Here is an 18,222-nt window from a genome sequence, read left to right on the forward strand (position 1 = left end):
ACAACAAATAATTTGCATAAGAAAAATTCATTTTAAACGAATTATGATAAGATAAGATAGGATGTTTGTGGTGATTTTAGAATATTTATCATATTACTTTATGAACTAGTTGGTCAATTATTTACAATAAAAATCAAAATTTTAATTAAAAATTAACAGAAGAATGTTTGATCAAAAATTTCAAAGTTATAGATGTTTGATTAAAAAAATTCAAATATAAGGCATCTATATCAAAATGATCATAAAATTGTATTTCTGTTTTTTATTAAGTATTATGTATAAGTTAAATTTTATATATTAAAATATTATATGAAATAACATAATTGCTTATTTTTTAATTTTGGGTTAAACCTTTTTTTTTTCCTCCTGCGTTTCCATTTTTTTTTAGTTAAACTCTTTTTTTTTATGTTGGGCGGGAATTTTCCCGCTTTTTTTTGCATGGGGAAATGGATTGGAAGAATTAGGGTGGATTTGGACGTGCGAATGAACCGAGCATCGAAATAATAAATGGTTGCGTCGAAATAATAAATAGTGGCGTCGGTTCAAACCGACGCAACTACTTATTATTTTGACGCAACCACTTATTATTTCGACGCCTCGTTTCATGCGTCGTTTAAACCGACGCAACCACTTATTGTTTTGACACAAGCATTTATTATTTAGGTGCCTCGGTTCATTCGCACGTCCAATTCCGAGGCCACTGCAATAAATTTCTGTCAGAATAACGTCGGTTCAAACCGACGCAATTGTCTTATATTTCGACGCTAGGAAAATCTGTCAGACTAACGTCGGTTGAAAGCGATGCAATATGACCCTATTTCAACGCCAGAATCAAGTGTGTCAGAGGTTGTGTCGGTTTGAAGCGACGTAATGGTTGCATATTTCGACGGTAAGTTTTTTTGCATATTTAAGCTTCTACGACCTATTTCCGTCTCTGTCATTTCTCATTTCACTCCCTTCACTCCCTCATTTCACTCCCTCTCCTTCTCCATCTTCTCTGTATTCCGCATTTCTTCCGTGATTCCTTTACTTTTGCTATGGATAGTAGTAGTGATCATCAACGTTATGAGGAACTTCATGTGGAAGAGGAGGAAGTCGAAGCTGGTTATTTTTCCATATTATTATTAGTTTCGTTTTTTTTTTTTTTTTTTGTGTTTAATCTTCTATTATTCTTATAAACTGAAAATTTACATCTGTTTCCTACTTTTTTGGTGTGTTTTAATTGTGGTTTTTTTATGAACAAGGAACATCTCAACGGAGGCGAGGACCCTCAGTTCCCAAATGGACGAAACAACTTTGTTCGTTTGATATGTCCGGAAAATGCATTAGTGATAATTCTAGTGCATTTTCAAAATATGTGGCATCGGAGGTTAGAGACCACAGAAATCTCCCATTGGCGAAGCATTGGCGTAAGATTAAGGATGTAGATAAGGAAGTTTTCTGGAATACAATTAAGGTATTGGTATTTTTATTGTTATTAGAAATAAAAAGAATAATTCAATGATTGTTATAATATTTGACTTGGTTGATTTTTTTTTTTTTTTTTTGATGTAGGGAAATATTGTTTTTGAAGATGCAGATATACCAAAAATGCCTTTGATCCGCTTTATGACGCTTAAGGTTGCTGAGCATGCACATAAGGAGTTTAGAAATAAGTTAAAAAAAAGTATTATATCGAGAGAGCAGCAGAGGAGCGTCGCCAGCCTCCTCCTGATGTGAATCCTACCCAGTGGGGTAGTTTGTTGGCATACTGGAGTGGAGATAAAACAAAGGTAATCGATGTAGTTTATTTTGTTATAACTATAAATTTGTGTAATAAATTTTTTATTTTTATTTTCAGGAGGTTGCTGAAAAAAACAAGATTAATCGGCAAAGGAAAACAATGAACCATACTACTGGTACAAAATCTTTTGCAAGAAAGCGGCAAGAATATGTATGGATTGTACAATTTGAAGAAATTTTATTTTAAATATTCTATAGTTGTTATAAATTTTAATTTTAATGAGGTTTGCCTAAAATTGTTTGTGTGATATTTTATTTTTGGTAAAGCGGAAGAAGCATGGGAAAGAAGCCGATCCCGTAACCTTTTTTCGTGAATGTCATACACAAAAAAATGAAACTTGGATTGATGAGGAATCGGAGCGTACAGGGGTAATTTATTTTACTGTGTTAGTATTTCATTGTTATTAATTTTTATTATCTATAGCTTATTTTTCTGTTTTACGATTGAATTTTTATTTTTAAAAATTGTAATGCTAGGCAACAATGGAGAGCAATCTGCAAACTTTGATTCAGTCGGGGCAAGAGGATAATGAAGATCTTAGGACCCAAGTGTATGTTGAAACAATGGGTCTTGAGAGGTATAATAGAGTCAGAGGATACGGTCATGGGGTGACTCCTGATATGGTGTCCTGTGCGTCTTCTCGTCTTCTACATCAATTTCCTCCAAGAGGTCATCTAGCAGTGCAATGGCATTGCCGATGACTCAAAATAATGAGTTGAAATTGAGGAACGAAAATAACAATAAATGGATTTCGGACATAGAGAACAAGCAAAGTCAGATGTTTGCGTGGCTTTTCCAAAGATTTCAGCCACAACCACAGCCACACCCACCGTATAGCCCGGGAACCCAACAGTCAGGCCAGAGTCAGCCTCCTCCTCCTCAACAGACGGGTCAAAGTCAGCCACCCCTTGCATATCCGTATGCTGGCCATAATCAGCAACCTCTGTATCCTATGTATCTGATGCCTATGCAGCCCACGGCATACATGCAGCAGCCGCCTATACCATACATGCAGCAGCCTCCCATGCCTTACATGCAGGAGCCGCCTTATCAAGTGCCAGTATATCGACCCGAGATGGCTGCTCCTTATTCTGAATTTCCAGCTGGGGGGTTTGCTGAAATGCTTGCGGGTGTTGGATCTGATGTGGATTTGTCAAGGATGTTGGTATCAAATATAGGACCTCAAGGACGAGAAGGATATGTGCCACGTTCAGGCGCAGATTCGGTTCCGTAGTTTATTTGGTTCGCTTTCTTGTCAGTTAAATATGACACTTTAATCGTTCTATCTTTTTTGTTTTTTTATGTTATGTTTGTAATGTCGGATTTAGTAGTTGTTATGACGGATAAGTTTTTGTATATTAAGTGGAACGTTAGATGTACAATATTTGTGTATTTTGGCACTATTTTTATTGTTAATTATTTTCATTAATGTATGTACAATATTTGTGTATTTTGGCATTATTTTTCTTGTTAATTATTTTCATTAATGTTTATTTTGGCCTTGGAATTTATTAATATAATTATATAAATTTTTTCTATTACAATGAATTGAAGACGAATGCAGTTTGTCGGTTTTTTTTTATTATTATTAACAAAAGTGGTGTCGGTTATGACCGTTATTAGTTTGCATATTTTATTTATTTAATTGTTATTTGATGTCGGTTTATGGGTATTAAATTGATTTAATATTATTTCAGTGTCGTTTAAAAGCGATAGTAGGATGGATATTTTACAATTAAATTGCTAATGAACGTCACATTAAAGCGACGTAACCTGTATGTATGCGTCGCTTTAAACCGACGTTAATTTTAGTGTCGCTTTAAAGCGACGTTGTTTAGTGTCGGTTTAAGCCACGAAACCGACGCTAAAGCCCTTTCGTGACGCTAGCAATAGTGTCGCTTTGAAAATGCGACATTACATTGTTTTATGTTGGATTTTTGCCAAAATTCCGACAGAAATTGGATTTCTCTGTCGGTTTTTGCTCCGACAGTGATAGCATATATTGGAGTAGTGAACACAAACCCAGAATTCTTTTGAAATCCTTGCAGAACCCCGTCGGTCGCAAGCCATCGGTCGCCGATTTGAGCGGCAACAATTTCACCGGCGCTATCCCAGAATATCTCAGCAATGCCGAAGAACTCAGTTACTTGAACATTCGTTGAACCCATTTCAATTAGTCATTTCGTCGAACATCTGGCGCGCACCAAATCTGCATATTTTTTCCACTAGATCCAGCGACTTCACCGAAAAAATCCCAGACTTTGTCGGCTGCAAAAGCCTGTTCAAATCGAACGCCAATGAAATGACTTTAATGGTTCCATCCCATGGGACATCGACCTCACCCAGAACTTTCTCTCCAGCACAATTTCGTCCAACTTCAAGAACTGCAGCACGTTGGAGAGTTTCAACGTTTCGTTTAATTTATTGGGGGGAATAACCCAGGTTCTGATATTTGGGGTTGTGAGGTGATGAGTTTGGTTGCAGGAGTTGACGAATGGATTGAGGGTTGAAATTGGTTTCTAGAGAAGAGGAGAAGGTATAAATTGAAGAAAGTAAGGGGTTTGGGAGAATTAGGGCTCTTGAAATGCTCCTTCAATGCCTCCACCTTCATTTTTAATTGTTAATTTTTAATTTTTTTTAATTTTTTTAATTTTTTAATATTTATGTGGGCTCCTATGACACGTGATGTTTAGTCACTGTCCACGTGAGCGCTATGTCACCAGTTAACGGCTGATTTAATAGCAAACTTAACGGATGTATGAAAATGTCCCAAAATTATGACTTTATGTACCACTCTAGGATGAAAAAAAAACTTCATGTATTAAATGTTGAAAACCAAGAAACTTCAGGGTAGTAAACTGAGATTAACCCTTTTATTTATTACTTTTATGTCGATTTGAATTATCAGATCACTGTGGCATGGCTATATTTGGTTATATTTAAGTTATTTGTTCATCGTTTGCTGCACCGGTGTTAGTACTCGTCCAGACCAGGGCCAGTCTTTCATGTGTATGTGCACATCACACCGTACGCTCACTTTGGATCCATTATAGGTGCCAGTCCTGTCGTACAGGTTGCAATAGGCAACTTCGACTCATATGTGCTGAGCATAGCGCAAGTCTTCACGTGATTGTAGTACCAAAACGTTTACTATTATTACACCTAGTCCTTTTCATGTCAAAATATCTCTGCATGAACTCGTGTGTCAACATATGTCGATGAGCACCTGATATGATATGTTGCTTATGTGAGATTTTGTTATTATGGATGACATGCCCTTATTTACGAGATATTGTGCCGTAATGAATTCTTGAGATTTTGCAGGTTACGGTAAGTATTTTCTTACTATATGTAGTATGCATATTTTGGAAACTATACTTATTTTACAGCGAAGGGTTATTATGTTTTCGAAAAGGTTTTTACAAAGATTTGTTTCTAGGCCCACTTACCCTTATTTTCCGTCCCTCCAGGTTTTATCGCTGAACTTACATGTCGACACGGATTTTTGGCAAATCTTGGTGTAGACATTCGATGGTATAATTCTCACCCTAGCTTATTGTACTATACTTATGCTCTGACATTACGTGTGAAATTGGTTCATTCCCACTCACAGCGCACTCTAATACTGGGGCATTTTTAGGTTTAAATTTATTCATAATTCCATATCACTACACTTTATGGCTCGTCACCCTCCAGGTGTCAACCAGCACAACTCAATTCGAAGTCCAGGTGGACATTTTGGGTTGGGGTGTGTCAGTTTGGTATCAGAGCATAAGTTGGGCAGTATTGCGTTCATCACATGCATGATGTAAGCATTCTCGGTTCTTGAGCCTAATTTTCGAATCTTGCCACCTCGTCGACTACGAAAAACGTGTTAAGTTTTTCTAAGTTTTGGATGAATTGGATGATTTATCGTCATTCTAGAACATTGTGTTGGTAGACGTTCCTAAATTTTAACAAAGAACCTCACTGCCAAGGAAAAATCCTGTTTTTGGATTAAGTTGATGGCCCTGACGTAGGGCGAATGTATCAGGAGTCACACATCACCAGAGATTTACAAGTCAATCCCATCATTACTCTCCTGCCATCATTACCAAATCTTGCGAGATAGGAAACCACAATTAGTTTTGATTCCTTGGCAGCATCCGATCGCACACCATAAATTAGAATTCCTACGAAGTTTACTTAGTCAAGATTTCAGAATTGGCTTGAGCGACAACCTGGTGCTAAAGCGGTATCACTCGACAGAAGAACATCTGAGGGACAATCACTTTTGGTCCCTGATAGCACTAATCTTTTCAAACACACGAACGATCATTTCGGATCTTCAGAAGGAAGATCGACATCCGTTTAAGTCCGTTCTAAAGTAGATTATTATCAAATTCCTTTTTTGTCTTTTGGACGTTCCCACCAATACTAGTTTCTCAAATTTCTTTTGGTGATGTACTCATTATTTAGACGAGCATAGGCACAGGTGTACGAATTGTTATACCTACGGTTAGTAGAAATCCCCGAAATAGTAAGTATGTTTCCTTAGAATTAATGAAACCACCTCATTGGACCAGTTCCTTACCAATTGTCCAAAATTATCCACCTGAGCGGGCTCTAACCTGTAATCAACCTACAGTGGCGCTACTAATTAACGACATCAGCTGACATTCTAGAATGGTCAACCAGTATTCAGGCAGTATAATTTCTGATACCGGGCACATGTACTAGTATCTGGGAGTGATACTCTTATGCCAGAACGCTGGTTTATAATTTCAGGGTAACGAACAATAACAACATATCGTAATTATGTTAATTAGCGGTGAGACTAATAAACTGATTAATAGTGACTACTTGAGCCAAAGAAACTTAGGAGTAAGCTTTGTATTAGGACAGTAAACTTATAGTTGTTTTTACCTTATTACCTATCTAGGTAAGCATAACCTCTCCGACTAGCCACCTTTTCAATCACTTCTATACGTAGACAGTAGAATCGAGGTGTGAATTAATTTTCCATTGTCAAAGTGAGTTGAGTATCGAGAAAACTGTGAAGACCTTTTAGTTCGCGTCGTAGTGAAAGGAAGTAGTATAGTATGTTTCGAGAACGTATATCTTTGGCATCATTTCTCCAAATTTTGCCTAGGATATCACCAAATGGTGAAATAAAGTACGCCATCGATCCATTTTCTCGTACTACACCAATTTTCCTTGTGTCTTTTTGAACAACTCCTACAATTGAGAGAACTTAGTTACATAAGCTTACCGATTGGAAATTTATCAAACCAAACACCTTACCTAGGGAACCTCAAACCTATCTGTGAAGGTGAAAGGCTGAACCTTAGGATCGTACCTAGATCTTTGCAACGTAATTAGGTGACGATTAAAACGGTTAACCCATATTTCGAATTGATGGTCTACCCGACCACTTTTGGAACTTGAGTTTTCTTCCATAGCTTGTTGAATCCATGGTAGTCTTACAGACAACTTTCCCACCTACTTCAGCAGCGAGATCAAACTTCCTAAATACCGACAATTAGCTTTATACAAAATTTCTCAAATGTGTTAGTTGTCTAAATTGGTAGTTTTCTTGGGAGACGTGATATCGGTAGACGATATTCTTTTCTTTTTCCCAAAAGGTTGTAGTGGAAGAAAGTTGAAATTCTCACAAGGTATTGTGAATTTCGATATATCTTTGGTCTTGACGATTTTATCAACAATTTGTTAGCGATTTTTTTGCTATAGTGTTTTTCCTCACTTATCGACCGGGAAAGTTAATTTAGTTTGAGATGTTGAATATGAATAAAGTATCTGACAACTGAACTGTTGTCTCAACTCACCATTGCTTTACACCTTTCGATGACATTGATCATTTCAAATCCCAAGATGACGTGTTCTTTGGATGTTTTGGCTGTGTAGAGGCAACTTGACGATGTATCGCTTATGTTTCCTAACGATTGGAACCATATGAAATGAACTACCTTACTCATGACTTAGAGTCCACAATTATCACCTTTGTTGATGCATAAAATCAGTGAGGACTTTGGTACAACATAAAATGTTAAGTTTGTGACATTCGCTAGATTGCTCCGGTCACTAGTGTGGATAAATATGTAAATGAATAGGGACAGGGAAACAAACACAAGATGTATGTGGTTCACCCAGATTGGCTACGTCCATGGAGTAGAGGGGTTCTCATTAATAGTGAAGGGTTTACACAAGTACATAGGTTCAAGCTCTCCTTTAGTGAGTACTAGTGAATGATTTAATACAAATGACATTCATAAATATTGTGGGAGAATGATCTCCTTTTATAGAAGAGAGTTTGTAGCTTTGTTTTGACATTGACACGTGTCGTGTTATGATTGACTTTTGATGTTAACACGTGTCGCGCTATGACGCTATGATTGGCCTCCTGGTTGAAGGGAAACTCTTCTGGGTCCTTAACGGTATAACTCTGACCGGTGCGCAGTAGTTTCGGGATTGGTCAAGTATGGTACAAACAACCTTCATTTGAAAACCGGATGACATTTCTCTGCGATAAGTGTATCCAGAATCTTTATCAACCCTAGACTTCTCAAATACATCTTCAATTGAAAGGAACTAGATTTCTGACATTGGTGATGGAAGAACCAAATCAACGTTTATAATTGCGCTATCATGCATCATCTCGGTTGTGTAGGCGTAATGACTGTTTACCACAGTGAAAGACATATCTACCCTTGAACATTTCCAGCATTTTCTATCCCATTCTAGTTAGAGCTCACAAGCATCGAGTTGATATTATTTCCGAATTATCAAGAAATTTTTCGTGTGGTTATAATCACTTCTTGAATCCAAATGCAACTGGGAAATATCACCATAAGCTCCTACTACGAGGTGTCTTGTACATGTGGATATTACGATGATGTTTCGGTGATTATCAACCGACTTGACAAGTTAGCTTACTTCGCGTTGGCCCAAAGGGACTACATTTTAGATCACTTGAGAAAATTACTCATTCTTGAAATTATCAGATTATTCTGATGTTTAGATCAACATCTACTTTGACTGTGGTTTCATATTCACCTTTTGTGCAGGAAGGCATTCCAATCACCCTTGGGTATGTGTCTACCCTATTGCACTTTGTGCTAATTTTGAAGCAAATAGACCGTTTAGGTGAATAGCCCAAACATTTAGATTTTAGTTGTGACTATTAATTCCTAAATCACCCAACAAATACTCTGATAAGCGAATCCTTACCGTTGGTGATTGAATGTTCCAGAAGTTACCATTGTAACGAGATGTTATGCATTAATTTCAATTACCTAGTATCCAAAAGTTGATGGACTTGTTTTGACCCTCAGATATTTGAGTGTTCTTTTAGCCTTCTCAACACAGTTTTTCGCTAAATTCGAGAGGAATTCAATATAAAGCTGCTCGCTAAGGCATTGTGAACTACATTGTTTGACTATTTGGTATGCATGTCACTACTGTACCTCTGTATAACACATGTTTCATTTCCAAGTCTTGGGAATCCTTTTTGAAGGTTATGAGTACTAAGTTTTTGTCTAGTATCACATTTTTACCCTCACACTAACGACCAGTCTGAGCGAACTATCCTGACCTTAGTGGACATATTGCATTTTGTCTGTTCTACAATTAGCATGGTTGTAACACATAGTTATCTTTATTTTAGTTGCTTGTAACTCCGGTTACAATTTTTGGTTTTGGGTATGGCACTGTTGAGACGTAGTATGGAAATTTTATGCATAGCACATGATTGACAGAAGAGTATTGTGAACAAGTAGTTGAATGATCGAGATTACAATGTAACAAATTGTGTGCTATTTGCATTGTCGCCTGAGATGGCAGTACGTGAGCGCGATTGAGGCTCTAATTGGACGATTTATGTGTATTTCCCAATGAGAGGCATGATGGTAGTATTTCACCCTTGGGAATTTGTTCCTTACTTATCGAGACAATTGTGAGTTGTCGGTATTGTGGGTTGCAAACTGTAATATCGATAACTTAATTGTTAAACTCGTTAAGCAAGTGGACATTTAGTTCTGTCTACGTTAGTATTTTTATTTATTTATACATCTAGTTATTTATTTATCGTTTGGGCTTAACCCAAAGATACAACACACTCATCTTCGGAGTACATGATGCTACGACTGCGTAGGTGGAAAACTTTCTATTTTCAATGTTAATTTCAGTACAATTATTTTAACTATACGTTATTACATATATATGTATTTTGACGGGATGTTATTATACATTTGTAAATGCTCTTGGCTTTATGTTTTAATAAAAGGTATTATATTATAGTATTATGCTGAAGGAGAAGGAAAGTAGGAGTTTGGGGGCATGAAAGAGGAATCACTGCACTCCGATCGCGACGGAATGACATTCTCTTTTATGCAACCACTCTAACTTGATATCTTCCATTACATATTTATTTTTCCTATTGTCTTTTCATTACTTTTGTATAACAAGTGATTTCAAATTTTGGAGACAAAATTTTTTTAAGGTGGGTAGATTGCGACAACCCGTCCCTACATTGACAATTTTATTAATTTTAAATGAGTAAATTGACAAAAATGCCCTAGAGGTGAGGGTATTGACTTTTGTTAACCAACTTATAGTGAGACTTACAAAATATTCTTTTAGCGTATTCCTGTAGTACTTAACAATACGAATGTGTGGGGGCAAGTAGAATCGAAATTGGAGTTAAGATAGGGGTTTTATGGAACTATAAATCCGAAAAGTACTTTTGTAAAGATGACTGTTTATTATTTTATATATTTCTCATAATTATTATAATATTATTTTGCGAGAAATGAGGGAAGAGAGATCAACGACGGAGGAAAAAAGGCAGAAAACAGAGGGGGCTGCTGCCCAATATGAGGAAAGAAATGAGGGGGCTACTACCCAATCAGAAAGAAGAGAAAGAGAGAGTGACCAACCAAAGAGGAGAGAAAGAAGGGGAAAGGAAAGAGGTGCAAAGCACCCAAACGTGACCCATACACCCACACACCCAACCCGATTTTGACCCGGAGGGTTTTCCGGCCATTCTCATCCATTTTTCAGGGGATTTTCACCCATTCACCACCACCAAACCTTATCACCACATCCCAACATCCATTCCTAGCTAAAATCGACACGAATTGGTTGAGATTTCATGAAGAAATACCCCGTAGGTGCCGCAGAGGGCATTTGAAGTTTTTTTGAGCCAGTCGTGTGCAATACACGCTCGCATGGCCGCACATCCCGACAACAACAAATGGGGGTGGCCCACCAGCGCATGAGCACTGAGATGATCAGATGGATGCCACATGTTCGTTTCTAGGCTGTTGGATTTCAAACAGCTAGTTTTCTGGACCATTGGATTTCCAACGGTAAAAAAAATTGAAATTTAAAATTAATGGGTACTGACGTGGCACAATGAAGACCGTTCAATTTTCAGATTAATAGTCCAGATTTTTCAACCAAAAAACTTAATAAATAAATAAATAAAAATATCAAAAATAATTTTATAAAGTTAGAAATTAAAAATAAAATTATTACTTTTTTATTATTTTATAATAAAAAATAACAATATTTTAATAAATTGACTAGGCTATTTTTTTGTTAGATGTAGAGATGCATTTGGCCTATTACTATAAATTGGGGTCTATCACTATTCACTGAGTGGATTAAATAGGATGGGTGCTGGCACATCTTTTTAAGGGTAGACTTTCTCTTAAGTGTCGTGTGGTAATAAAGTTTCAGAGGTGTTTTGCTTTGCAGAAAGCCTGGGGTAATGCTAAAATAATGGTGATGGAATTATGATGAGGTAAGAAGCCTAGATAAGCTAGGCTTTTGGTCATGATGGGATAAGTCAGGATAGGCTTTTATCTTGTTTGAAAAGTCAGCCATTTGGATGATAGGCTTCAACCTATAAATTAAATAAGGAAATAGTGATGTGATACAGCAGGAGGTTACCATGCATGCATAGATAAAGATTATGAAATGATGGTGGGACCAAATATCCTTGGCAGGATGCCAAGAATTTTAATCAAATGGCATCACTTACAAGATTTGGAGATAAAGTGGCAGTACATCAGGTTGCTACAAATGAACACGTGGCTTTAGTTTGCATGAGATGATTATTTGGGGTTTGAGAGATTTTTCAGTGTGATCGACACACGAGGTGGTACACCACATGTCACTATACAAATGGTGGGATATGTGTGTTAAAAAGTTAATAACTTAAAAAATAAAATTTTCAACCACTTACATAAAAACACGTGGTGTACCACTCGTGTTCCGGTCACAATAAAAAATTTCTCTTGGGGTTGAGCTTTGAATTAATTAAATGTGTCAAAATGAGATAAAGATAAGTCAAACAACTAAAACATGGGCTTTGGCCTGCGTAACGTAAATCGTTTTATGAGTTTGAAATGCAATTGGATTCTGCAACAAGTGTCAGCGGCCAAAGCCAGTATAGCCGCTGGATAAATAGTATTGGAGCCGTAGAATCAGCCGACCGATGAGCACTTTCAATTTGGATAAACAGCACTGCTTCAAGACCAACTAATTATTTATCCAAGTCTCAGTCAACAAGGATTTTCGAGTCCTTGTTGGTAGAGGTCATCTCATCAGCCTTCTTGGCGAAATGAGGTGTTACCAGGTTACTACATTCAGCACATTGAAAGCCGAATTTGATATTGAACTTCGTAGAACTAGTAGCCTTGTCTTCAGGCTCTAAAACCCCGAAGGCCTAGACGTGTTCCTTTCTCGGCCGCAGTCACAAAATCAAGAAGTCAGCAGCGCGCCCAATGCCACATCAACATATTTTACTCCCCGACTGAACTCGGTCGACGAGTTGGCACACCCTGCACACAACTAAAGGATGTAGTTAGTTTATTAATTACTCGGCCTGCGAGCCATGTAGGCTTGATAATTTTTAAGAAAAATAGAAACACACATCCACATAGTTATAATTTTTGTTTCCAGTTAGGGTTTGATGCTTTCTTTTTGCACAATCAACACTAATAATTTCAGTTAGATCCAGATCCCCTCCTGACCTTTAAAAACTGAGCTTGCTGAGCAAACAATCTTGGCCGTTTAAATTTGATCCAACGACTACAAACAGAGAGGTCCACTAAAAGTTATAATAATTGTAGTCGTTAGATTAAATTTCAACAGCCACGATTGCCTGCTTAGTAGACTCAGTTTTTTAAGGTCAGGATGAGATCCGGATCCATTTTAGTTAACTGATTTTCATATTAACCTTGGGTGGACATGACTGATTTGATAAAGAAAAAATGAAATGTATTCAACACCCTTTATATACACAATGCGGCATGGACTCGGATCATCTCTTGACCTTTCTGTCCGGATCCGAATGATCAATTGATCCTAGCCTTTAAATGCACATCATACGGTTATAATTAATTTTATCGTTTTAATGGGCTTCTCTTGACTCTCCTTTTTTTTTATCTCCTCCCTCATTTCTTTTTCTCTCCTCTCTCATTCTATCTTTTTCTTTCCCTTTCACTTAGTCTTGTTTCTAGGGGTGGGCACGGGCCGGACCGAGCCTAAAATTGAAGGGCCCGGACTAGACCCGCTTGAAAATACAATAGGCCGGGCCAGGCGAATTTTATTATATTAAAACCGAGAACCGGACCTAACCCAGCCCATATAAAACGGGCCGGTTCCTACGGGTACAAACTCTTTTTTTCCCCTAATTTTCAGTATCCAGATTTTTCCCAGTATCAGCCATCGCCAAATCCAACACCTAGAACCTATTCGTGACCCTTTTGGAGGGCAAAACCCTAACCCTAACATTCACAACCCCAGAGATCCTCACCACTTCCATCAAGCACCTCCTATACAAAATCTTCAAATACAATTTCGAATTCATCAAAAAAATAAAATAAACTTGAATCCCTATGAGAACTAGAGACATCGTCTTCCTCACGGATCGAACTAGAGATGTCGTCTTCAAGCATTTCTCTTTGACCCTGAAGCACAAATTGAACCAGATATGTCGTCTTCCTTACGGATCCAAGACCTCCACCCTCGCCATTACAAATTACATCGAATCAAAACAAAATCAGAAACCTGCAAAATTCCTAAATCAGAAACCTAAGTTCCACTGATCATGCTTCGTAAACCCAAAACAAAAAATTGAAAATTTAGAGAATATAAATACAAAATTTAATTCAATCAACCCACGATGGTTTCGGAAATTCACATAAAAAGGGAGAGGGGGAGAGGAAGAGAGAAAGAAACTTACGATGTTGCCAACGATTGTTATACGAGCCGAGCTACAACGGAGGCCATGGAAGCTCACGCGGTGATATGGTTGGAACGAGGGTGGGGTGTCAGATAGATCAAAGGAAGAGACTCGGAATGGTGTTGGAGAGATCAAGGGTGAGGGGAGACGGTGAGGACGATGGTGATGGTGGCTGGCTCGGAATGGTGTTAGAGAGATCAAGGGAGGAAACTCGGAGTGGTGTTGGAGAGATCGAGGGTGAGAGGAGACGGCGAGGATGATAGTGATGGTTATGGTGGATGGCTCAGAGTGGTGTCGAAGAGATCGAGGGTGGGGTGAGTTTGACATTTAAGTGAATAGGTGGGTAGAGAGATAGACTGATAGAGGGTTATTCATTTAGGTGGGCAATGAACGGTCCGGGCCGAGGGCTCGTTTTCTCCAATTTTTAAAACCGGCCCACCCCGTTATTTACAAAGACCCGCCCCGTCCCGTTTTGTATTTATAATTTTTTGACCCGTCCTGTACCCGTGGGTCCAGGACCCGTTTGCCTACCCCTACTTGTTTCCGGATTGTTGCATCTCGTCTCTCTCATCTCACATATGAAAATTTGAAGCAACATAAATATTATACCAACTGGACTACCTTTGGTTCTGGGATGTCGAAAGAGCCATTTTGTTGTTAGTCTCAAACAGAAATCAAGTAACTCAACAAATTAGACACCCCAAGATCAGATCTTTATCACCGACCTTCAACCCAAACCCCTGAATTCTTTTCTTCACCCAACCAAGAAAAAACAAAACCCCAGGAGCATAAGTAGAGAAAAAGACATAAGCAGAGAAAGGAGAGAGCACAACACCTAGAAAGAAAAAAGACATAAAATCAAGACACAAAAGGAGACAAGAAAACCATTAAAAAGAAAAATTAATCAAGAAAAAAAAACCAGAAGGACAGAACATAGCATGCAGATGGAGAGAAGTAAAATAAAAAGAGAGAAAGGAAAGCACCGCAAGCCTGCATGAGGAGGGAGAATAAAGAAGAACACAGAATGAGAGAGAAAGGAGAGAGCACTAGCACGCAAAAAGAGGATAGAAAAATAGAGAATGACAGAGAAGAAACAATTAAAAGCAATTTAATTAGTAACCATAGGATTGCATCGAACGGCCAAAATCAATTGGTCCGTCGGATCCTGGTAGAAAGTTCCGGAGATGATATGAGTCCAATGGGGCACTGGGCATCAAAGAACAAATCCTTGGAGTACAAGTAAATTAAGTACATATGTGTAAGAAATAAAATATTTGGTACTTAAGAAAGAACAGGACTTGGCTGCTGATTCTTTTAGCAGCCAAGTTCTATACCCTAAGAAATCCTATTTAGAATATCCAACATTCATGAAGGAATAAATAAGTTAGTAAATAATATTTTTAAACTACACCTACTTCAGTAATAATCTCTCTAAAGTTATAAAATTTGTTTGCTCCCAGCTTTATGGGCTTTACTACATAACATATTAATGCGTGAAGTACCCATCTTTCCAATCACTTTTTGTCATTGATCACCACTTCGTTGGTTTAATTTATTATTGCTAAAATAACCCAATTTCTAAGATACGGTATTAGAAAAGACAATCAAAAACCTAATTTGGAAGCAAAATACAATAATATAAGGTATTTTGTTTGTGAATGCAAAATCCAAACTTGTTTCTAATTTGAAAACCACCCTTGAACAGAGACACATGTATTTTTAAAATGTATATAACATGAAAAGTAGACGGCGAAAGCGAGGGTTTCTCAGAGAAGCAAACAGATCATAAGGTCAAGATTCGGCAAACAATCCTAATGGTTTCCCATGAATAGCTAGGGCGGGCCCCCGTTTCATGTGGAGGCTAACGACATTCGAAGGTTCGCAGTAGGATTCCCTTGACTCGTTTTTGCTTGCTGGGCACGAAGCTTCAACTATATAGAAGCGTACAAGTTTCAGTCAAGCTCCTCCTTCTTTCCAAACCCTCTGTAAAAAGGTGCAAAGAATATTTTGCAGAAGATTAATTACTTCAATTGCTACTAAGAGACTTTATACAAAGAGAGATCTTGCCGAAGAAGTAACCTAGCCTACATTCTAGGTTTTACAAATATTCACAAATCAATTACAAACAATTTACAAAATAGTTTCCTAAAACTAAGCCAAGATATCAAGAATGATATCATTGACTTCTCAACACTCCCCCTCAAGTTGGAGAGTGGACATTGAGAACTCCCAACTTGTGAATGATATTTGAGAAAGTTTCCTTCCCTAATGGCTTCGTGAGTACATCTGCAAGTTGATTGGAAGAAGGAACAAATCTCGTAACAACTTAACCATCTTGTATCTTGTCCCGGATGAAGTGACAGTCCATTTCTATATGCCTAGTTCGCTCATGAAAAACTGGGTTAGCAGCAATGTGAAGAGCTGCTTTATTGTCGCAATGGAGCAGAGCCGGTCTTTGATGTAGTATACCTAGGTCTTTCAATAAATATCGTAGCCATGATAATTCACAACAAGTTCCAGCCATGGCTCGATACTCGGCCTCCGCTGATGATAAAGACACAGTCTTTTGTCTCTTTGACTTCCAAGAAATCAACGAAGAGCCCAAAAAAATACAATACCCTGTAGTTGATCTTCGTGTTGTTGGACAACCTGCCCAGTCCGAGTCACAATATGCATTTAAGACCAAATCATTCTCAGAAGAGAAGAACAAACCTTGTCCAGGTGTATTCTTGATATATTCAAAATCTGAAGGGCTGCTTCCATGTGTGGTGTGCAGGGCTCATGCATAAACCTACTCAACACATGCACGGAATAGGTTATATTTGGCCTAGTGATTGTTAGGTATATCAGACGCCCCACCAATCTTCTATATTTTGTCAGGTCTTTGAGGATTGCACCATTGTCTGATAACTTAAGATTCTGTTCCATGGGAAATTCGACGGGGCAAGCTCCCAAAAGACATTCATCTTTCAATATTTCTAAAGCATACTTCCGTTGGGAAATAAAGATCCCTTTCTTAGAACGTGATACTTCAATCCCAAGAAAGTACTTCAAATTGCCAAGATCCTTGATTTTAAAATGACCATTAAGGAACCGTTTAAGGGCATTGATAACACTCGAATCATTACATGTAATCAAAATATCATCAACATAAATTAGGAAGGCTGTAAAAGACTTGCCTTGTGTCTGGGTAAACAAAGAGTAGTCAGCCTTGGATTGTACATAACCAGTGGATTGAATCGAGTCAGAAAACTTTGCAAACCATTGATGAGAAGCTTGTTTCAACTCATATAAAGACTTGCTAAGGCGACAAACCAAGTTCTCCCCATGTCGCCGAAGACCTGGAGGAAGAGTCATATAAATTTCTTCATGAAGGTTACCATGAAGAAAAGCGTTGTTAACATCTAGTTGATGAAGAAACCACTGCCGGGAAGCAGTAAGAGCCAAAAAACACCGAACCATGACCATTTTGGCAGTGGGAGAAAACGTGTCATGGAAATCAACACCTTCAAGCTGGGTATAGCCCTTGGCAACCAAACGTGCCTTATAATGCTCAATGGAGCCATCAGAACGATGCTTAATCTTGTAAACCCAACGGCAACCAATGGTAGTTTTGCCACGAGGAAGAGCAGTAAGAGACCAAGTGCGGTTAGCTTCCAATGCCTCTAATTCAGAAGCCATGGCAGCTTGCCAATGAGGAAAACGAGCAGCTTCCTCATAACTCTGGGGTTCAACCTGTTGAGTAATATGGGCAAGGAAAGATTGTTGTGCAGTTGAGAAACGATGGTAAGTAAGGTAATTAGCGAGTGGATACCGCGTACCTGGAGTGGGACCAGACGACGAAGACGATGGAGGAAGAGGTTAGGTAAGCTTGAGAGTAAGACAATCATAATCACGTAACTTGGGTGGCGGAGAAGAATGACGGCTAGAGCGACGGAGCACCGGGGTAAGAGCTGGCGCTGACAGGGTGAGGTCAGGAACGGTAGATGCAAGAAGTGTTGCAGGCGCAGGAGATGCGGCATCAGCGGAAGGGGATGACTCAAGTGGAATCATAGGGTCAGATGGGTGGATAACGGAGGGTGACACGGGACCAAGTAAGTGAGGTGAAATAAGTGGTGTAGGTGAAGATACACGTTGATGGGAAGATGGAAAAGGTGAGGTTTGATAAGGAAATATATTTTCATGGAAG

This window comes from Malus domestica, chromosome 06, assembly GCF_042453785.1.
Source record: "Malus domestica chromosome 06, GDT2T_hap1".
NCBI classification, from domain to species: domain Eukaryota; kingdom Viridiplantae; phylum Streptophyta; class Magnoliopsida; order Rosales; family Rosaceae; genus Malus; species Malus domestica.